The sequence below is a fragment of the Olea europaea genome, chromosome 15, assembly GCF_002742605.1.
Source record: "Olea europaea var. sylvestris chromosome 15, O_europaea_v1, whole genome shotgun sequence".
In the NCBI taxonomy this organism is placed as follows: domain Eukaryota; kingdom Viridiplantae; phylum Streptophyta; class Magnoliopsida; order Lamiales; family Oleaceae; genus Olea; species Olea europaea.
This window is the reverse complement of record NC_036251.1, coordinates 31,133,541-31,142,160: the sequence shown is the minus strand read 5'-3', so window position 1 is coordinate 31,142,160 and position 8,620 is coordinate 31,133,541. Positions and strand designations below refer to the sequence as shown.

The 8,620-nt window shown below is 34.3% G+C and overlaps 1 pseudogene; it reads right to left on the bottom strand.

Annotated features, from left to right (window-relative positions):
* Positions 1–310: 310 nt before the first annotated feature.
* LOC111411553 lies at positions 311–5,167 on the bottom strand (annotated as a pseudogene).
* Positions 5,168–8,620: the final 3,453 nt, after the last annotated feature.

The following is an 8,620-nucleotide window of genomic DNA, read 5'->3' as shown; positions in this document are numbered from 1 at the left end:
TTTTATTTTTTCTGATTCTTGTTTTTCTGTCCTATCAGCTGTACAAGACATTTTGGAAATAAAATCTTGTCATTTTAATACACATTTGATTGTTTATTAGTTTTATTCTATTGCGATCATTGATCAATTTGCAGTGTTAAACAGATAAATAAGGCATTATTGACATTTTTTTTTTTTTTGAGTGGAATGGATCACATTGATAACATTGACAGATAAATTTGTCGAATCACATATGTTTTTATGCAGTCTAGGTTCTAAATTCTTTGCATATCAAGAAATTAAACACATTTTTTTAGGGAAATAGACATTTTCATGTGTTTTGAGCTACATCAACCAACTTGTTGCTGAAATCCCAGAGCCTCTTCTCTAAGTCTTCATCTCTCGCAAACGTGCTAGACTTGAACTCATTGTAGTCGACGAAATACTTCCCTGATACACCTTTCAACGAAGGGTGGAGTGCAACATAGCAAGTTGTGGCTGTCCCCAAATCTGAATATTGTTCGTTTGGCTCATGCTGATATATTTTGTGGTGGAGAGATAACACGGTGATTTACCCTATGGACGTTTTTCCGTAGGATAGATGTCAACTACATCAAACTTTCTGCGAAGAAATTATCGCAAGTACAAGAAAATTTTAGAAAAAAAGGTGGAAGAAAAAATATTTGGTTAAATTTTAGTGCATACTTCTGAGAATAGAAGAATGTCTCTGGAGTCTAGAGATTTGTAGTTTTCAAAGCCTGGATGTACTGAATTGACAGTAATATTTGCTCCCCCGGCCTGCATCCGAAATGTACGATTTAAACATCTTCCTAACACGGGAACGAAGAAGTGCAACGAAAAATGAAGAAGTCATGTACCTGCAAACGTCGTGAGAGCTCAGTGGCATGTAATATATTAGCTAATTTGGATTGTCCGTACGCTTTCTTGTCCGAATAACGGATATGTTGCAAAAGCAGTGAAAATACATAGGTTGTCCTAAAATTTGGTGATTTTAATTTTACAGGAAAATACATGGTTTCTTCATGACACTATCAAATTGAATCCCTTCATCATAAGTGTGAAGATGTGCTACTGACGTCAAATTTATAATCCTGCCCTGAATGCCACTGGACTTTGTTGTCTCATTCGTTTTTGTCAAGGAGAAGGGTAGTCAAGTAGAAATGACCTGAGAAATGAACAAAAAAGAGAATTCACGATTAGAAATGTGGATATTATGATATATTTGGTATAAAAAATGATCTTCTAAACACTGGTGCTCATCTTATATTAAGAAATGTGAATTTTATGATATTTTTGGCTTCAAAAATGATCTATTGAGCATTGATACTCATCTTATGTAACTATTTTTAATATAAGATGAGCACCGCTGCTCGTTTGACCGTTCCTATATTTGGTATATAGTACTCGACAACACTAAACAGTTGAAAAGCTTATTGAACAAGTCATATATAATCCCAATGCATACCAAGATGATTTGTTGCAAATTGTATCTCTGTTCCATCTTCAGAAAGCTGATAGGGACAGAACATGACACCAGCATTGTTTTTGAAAAACTAAGATATTGTTAAACAATTTCGTGTTTTCCAACTGAAAATCTGTGCAGTTGCATGGGATTCAGAAATTACATTAGGATGTTGAAAGGAAGGTTACGAGTGATGAAGTTATTGGCAAAGGCCTTGACGGATTTAGGGGACGCTAGGTCGAGTTTCAGAACACCGAGTCGAGCAGTTTTGTTATCCTTTAGAATGAGTTGTTTTGCTTCATTTGCAGCCTCCATGTTTCTTGCTGCAATGATAACATGTGCATTCCTCAAGGCTAAGACTCTTGCTGTCTCAAAACCTATACCTCTTGCACCACCTGCACTTTTACGAGTTTGTATCCTTTTCTATGTTTCGCAAAGATTATGCGATTCGGCACACATTTGACTGAGCTTAAAAGTAGCTTAAAATCAACTTTTTTTGAAAGTATATCTCTACATAATCAAAGTAACCTAGCCTTATACAATGGAGGATTGAACAGTGTGTGCTTGAAAATAGCCTAAATTTATATGGGCCTTTCTATCTATAATCTATCATATATATTAAATATCAAATCAAGTGAGAATCATTTTTTTTAATGATTCTATCATTTCTATAATTCAAATATTTCAATATGTATTTAATTATTTCAATAATACCATATTTTTTCGTTTTTCAATACGTATGTAATTTATTAATCATTTGAACTATTTCAATAATATTATCATTAATTAGTCTATCAATTATTTAGTTTTAATGAATCTACATTTGACATATTCATTACCATTTCATTTTTCAATATATATTTGATTTATTAATCATTTGAACAAAATTATCATAAATTATTTTGTTAATTGTTTAGTTATGATCAATGCACATTTGACAGATTCATTCAATTTGATTGGATAGTAAATGAAATTCATTAAAGTTTTATTTTTCCTATGTATTCAATGAATGTTAAGACACATCGAAGGTAAATGGAGGAACTATTCTAATTGACTTCCTCAACTATTTAAATTATTTTCACAAACTGATTTTTATTTCATTTGAATCAAAAGTTTATTCTATTTAAATATTATTTTTATAGAGCATTTCAAAATAACATGCAATTCATGTTCAACTATGACTAATATTTACAAAATGGTGAATGTGACCAAGTTTTTGGTCATTGGACTTAATGGTCCAATGGCCAAAAATTGGTTGTTGGGATCCTTGGACGATTTGGATTTTAGGAAAGTTTTACTATTAAATTTGTCCAATGGCAAAAAATTGGTTGTTGGGACTCTAGGACGAATTGGATTTTTGGAAATTCTACTATAAAAATTGAGGGGAATAATTCACATATACATTATAAATGTTTGCGAATTTCATACTTTTACATTTCTTTCATTCTCAAAATACCCTTATTTTTTTTCCTTTTTTTTAACGATAACCTGACCGGACCAATCAGGTCCATGTGCACGACAATATAGAGAAAGGAAATTTTGATCTCAAAAAGAGAGAGAAATTGATACGTGGAAATTACATAAATCCAGGGGTTTAAACATCACAATTCAAACATCAAGGCTAGAGTTTCATTATGCAACAATCAAGTATTGATTTAATAATTTAAATATTAATTTCTTCCAATTCAATTTCCCCAACCCTAATTTCATGTTTTGTTTTCTCTCTCTACCATCTCCATACTCTGCCTTCTCTCGATCATGAAACACCATCGTCGCCACCGTCAGCGACGATTCACGATGACGATGGCGATCACGACGGAGGCGACGCTCAAAAGCATCCTCATCGGTGGCTATTCTATTGGTTTTCTCTCTCTTCTTCTCTACTTCGCGACCACGAATAGGGTTACAGTCGATCTAGGTAGGTTACAACTTACAAGCGGTAGTGGTGGATTTCACCGGTGGTGGTGTGTGCGCCTATGCGGTGGTGTTTCTGTTTGCAGTTTGGTGACGGTGGTGTTGCAAAAATGGTAGCGGTGGCGGCGGTCTTCAACTGTGAATTTGATTTTTGTAGTGGGTGTGGAGTAGTTTTGGGGTTTGTGTTGCTGGTGGTAATGGTGCTGGCTGTGGGCATGAGGTTGCGGTGGTGATGTGTTTGGTTGGCAATGGATTTGGATGGTGTGTTGTACGATGACGATGTCTTGTATGGTGGTGGACTTTGTATAGCGTGGATGTGGGTGCGGTGGTGGTATTTGTGGTTGGCTTTCTTGGTTGGTGTTTTGTTGGAGGTTGTGGTGAAGGACACGGTGACAGTTTTTGTTGGTGATTTGGTTTAGGCGGCGATGGTGTGGTTCAAATGACAATGGTGGTGGGTTTGGTGGTGGAGTATTTGTGACCATGTACTGAGGTGGATCGAGATCGGTGTTTGGTGTCTGTGACTGACAATTAATCTGTAACCTTGGAATTCGATCATTTTATGACTAAAAAATAATTTGTGACCATCAAATTCAAAAATACGTGACCTGTGACCTATAGTATTTTGGATTTATAACCATTTGTGACCTATAGTTGTGACTCGTGACTTATAATTTTTAGATTTGTGAGCAATGACATAAATTGTGACATATAAAATTGATGGATAAATTGTGATTCGTGATCACGAAATAATCTGTGATCTATCAAAGTTTTGATTCGTGACCTCGAAATAATTTGTGATCAATTAATTTGAAGATATGTGACCAAGAAATAAATCCGTGACCTATAAATGTGTACACGTGATCATTAATTGTATAATTGTAATTTTATTATATTTGATTAATAAATATTTTTAATTAATTAGATAAAAATCTGATTTTTGCATTAGTTAAACTTTAAACATAGTTTTTGAACTGTGCATAGTTAATACATGGTTTATGAATTTTTCCCAATTGATATTGTTTGGCCCATACTTGTCGAATTCTTTGTTTGCATCCTCATTCATTTAGGGTGCATTTAATTTTTCGGTAGGGTTTAGTTTCAAACCCATACTGCATATGTTTTGTGTTTGACACGGTTTAAAAGTCATTTTCGTAGAAAATAAATTAAGACCTATTTTTATAAAAGTAAATTTTGTTAATTAAAAAATAAGTTCAAACATTATGCTACACAAAATAAGCCACTGTTTGGTTACCAACAAAACCCTTTTTTCCCACAAATTCATTTTCAACTACATATTTTGCATGAATGCAAAAAAAATTTCCCTATTTTTTAACTACCCGTTGTTCAAAAAATCACTATATCGGAACTCATTTTCTTCCAAAAGCTCATTTTAATGGTTGCCAAACAGGGACCAATTATTACTATAACTGATACACCAAATAAGTAGTAAAATTCATGTAAAAGCTTAGATCGATAAATATAGCACAAAGGCTAACGCCTTGTTTTTGAGAAAATGAAAACAGGAATTGGAGTCGAGACATTTGCTATCTCGACATCACATCAGGAACAATCACAATTTTTTTTTTTTAATGATCTGAGTTAAAATCTGCAGATCTTTTTTTAAATAAATGTAAGTGTTCTTCTGCATAATATATTGTATCTATGTCTCGCCTGTGATAAGAATAGTGAGATTGGTGGCAATGTGGCATCAATCCCTTGAGTGACTTGTTCAGCAGTTGAAGCTGATCCAAACCCATTGGGGCCTGCGATTCCTGTGATCAACCTAAACATCCTTTACTTCCGTCACTTCGGTACCATATCTAGTACTAGGGAAGAATATATATGAACTTTTCTATTTGTACACTGATTTTTGACACGTTGGTTAACACTTGCATTTTTTTATCAAGAATCAATTGGATGGAAAAACTGTTTGAAATTCAATAAGGTAATACCACGTGGTAAAGTGTAAATTAAAGTGTATATCATAGTGTACTTGTAGCAATGATCAATATATAGAGTCCGTTAGGGGCTGAATTAAGAAACAGAAAGCTCAACTATATGAGGGAAATGAATAGAATTAATGAGAAGGATAAGGGTTATTATTAGGGGTGTGAAAAAGCCAGAAGAATGCAAATGGTGCAGGTGTGTGTGGGTTAAAATGGAAGTTATTATTGTTTGGCAGATTACCAGTAATTAATTTGGTGAATGAGGACATAACATTTAATATGATAATAGGTTGTTGGATGCAAATATTAAGATACGTTCGATATGATTTTTACTTCTGCTTGTAATCGAAGAACTTTTTGAAAAAGCTACTATATGTCAATTTTCTCTAAAAGTTTTTCTAACAAAACAAAAATACTTTTAAAAAAAATAATCCAGACAAGCAGCTTCTTAATTTTAGAATTAACTTTTGACTTTTCAAAAAGTCATGCCAAATGAACCTTAAATACCTCAACAACCTTTCACTGTAAAAACTAGAAAGTGAAGTCGAGTTGGTGTACAAAATACTGACGAAATATAAAAAAAAAAAAAAAAATTGGCATGAATCAACTAATTTTAAATATGAGCAAATTGGTTCAAGTCGATCTTAATAGTTACCAAATTTTCTCAATTTTCCGTTTGACTTGTTGGTGTATTTGTTTTTTATAATAATAATACAAGGACTCAACACTACAATAAATAAAATCTTAATTATTCTAATTCAATATTGTATAATAACGTCAACATAATTCAATACTTGAAAGGACAATAACGATGGAGTAAATTCAATTGTAACTCTCTTTTTTTCTTATTTTTTTGTTTTAAGTACTTTGTTCAATCTATCTTACAAAATTTGTAAAGTGAAGCATGAAATAAATGAATAAATTTTATAGATTTCTCATTTATGACACCCGTATCCTAAATTGTTAGCTTGGTAATATGAAATAATATCTAGCACAACTGGTTCTATAATACCAGTATATATGATGTTATATGATACACTCAATGAAATGTAAAATTAAATGACTCATTTAATTATATTTCTCATTTATTATAATATTAGTGTTAAGTAGACTATATTTTATCACCGGTGATTACTCAATATGAAAACAAGCGCTCATTAATGATCCAAAATGGTTATTTATAATGCATTTAAACACCGTATCTCAAATGAGACATGTACAACAAATGACCAATTCCTTGGTCAAAGTTAACTACATTGAGAGGCATGTTTGGCAAATCTTAAAAAGCTCACTTATAAATAAGGTTGCTCAGAGTTAAATAAGTAATTTTAAAATAAATAAATTGTTTAGTTGGTTAAAAGAAAGAAAGTGTAAAAGCTAAATAGATTTTGAAACAAAAGTAACTTAAAAAGGCATTCTGGTGGGTAGCAAACACCGCAACAATTCGAGCTGGTCCGCAAACTTCCGAATTTTTAGACAGATTTTAAAGTAAAAAAATATAAGTAAAGTGAAAAACAATTTCTAAATTTAATAAAATAAGTAACTTAAATGTAATTATATGCTACATCATATGATCAGTATTTCACAGGCTTTTTAAAATTGCTATCAACTTTTTTTTTCAAGGCCTACTAAATTTACAAATAGTAACAACTAAAATATTTCGTAAGACTGTAGCTAAAATATCAGCAATGGTACCCGAATAGATTTAACTATAACATAAATCTGATCTATCACAATTGGTAAAAAATAATATGAAGTGTGTACGAAAAATGAGCATGTACATTCACTCATTGGTTTTAACTGATAATTGAAATTAAAAGGAGTAATACTATTCATTATTCAATGAAGTTGAAATGCATTTTCATTCATTGAATAGTATGATAGTGACCTCTGTTATACCCCTTTCCCAACAGGGGCACAAAACACGCCACAAGCAAAACAAGCCACGTGGCAAGTAAAATCATAGGCACTTTGCACCCTTTATAGGCTGAACCCACTGGATAACAAACTAAATGGATGAACCCTTATTCGAGCACATCCCTATCTGAATCAACACACCCAAACCTGTGGAGGCGAATTGTCCCACAGGGACCCAGGCGAAAGAAATGCGATTAGTAAGGAGGTTGATTGATAGAAGATCTCCTAAATCAAATCTAATGGCACGACTGATTTGACTAGTTCCTGACACCGTCGCCACCGCCAACTTGTTTGGTTGAATCTATGGCCGCAAGTTATGAGTTCTGAAAGGCAAGTTGATATTACCATTTAAGTCTTATAATTGATTGATTCCCATGATGGGAGGTTGTGCCCACATGAATGAGGCTACATGTATTCTCATATGACGGTCCTCACTCACTATCCCATACTATAAAAACTCACACTTAGTGTCATTGAGAGGTAATGCAAGTTTAGACTTTATACTATAATTTTGCTCTCTATATTTTTTATTCCCGACTCCGACCCCCTTTATTTTATATTGGAGGCTCATGCTAAAAGCTCTCCCACAGTCACATATATCTTTCCCAACTGACTTGATAGTCGGAGTACGTGTAGCGGCTCCACCCCAACCAGAGAAGGCCACGTGTGTCTAACGGTTTGTCCTAGTGTGCAAGAAAATGACTTGTTCGGACGTAAGAGGCCTCGGGATCTGTTAGCCACCTGGAGGTACACTTTTTGAGGTCAACAGATTGGTGCTGTCTGTGGAAAACCACACATTCTAACTACGAACATCCCGATGGTAGAAGCCAGTTTGGAACGCATTTTTCTCCCGCCGGATTTTGAAGAAAGGTCCAGTTTCTTGAAAAAGAATGGCAGGGAGAAAGGAAACATCTAAAGCAACATATTTGAAATTATCGCTAGAGTGCAATCAGCAACACCTCATGACTTCTAGTCATTATGGCTCCCACAACAGAGGACACCGACAGGAGGCCTCTAAAGAAGAGGTCTTCCATACTAATGTCACCACCCGCTGACCTTACCACCAACACAGACGAGGTGAGACCATTGCGCGTCTGGCGAGAGAATTGCAAGAGATGGCAGCTAACATGAGAGACATTGCCCAACAGAATGCTACAATGCAGCAGTTGCTTATACAGATTCAAGAACCAAGTTCCTCACCAAGAACCTTTCCATCAGGAAACTCATGTAGGGACCTATGCCTAGGAACACATGAGAAAACAAAGCCCAAGTGAGAGGGAGGTGGGCATGGATATGACATCCAGTTATGTCCCGGCTAGAATTGGAGGTAACTTGCCACAGGAAGAAAATTTTTCTCCCGAGTAGGCCCATGAGCAGGGAG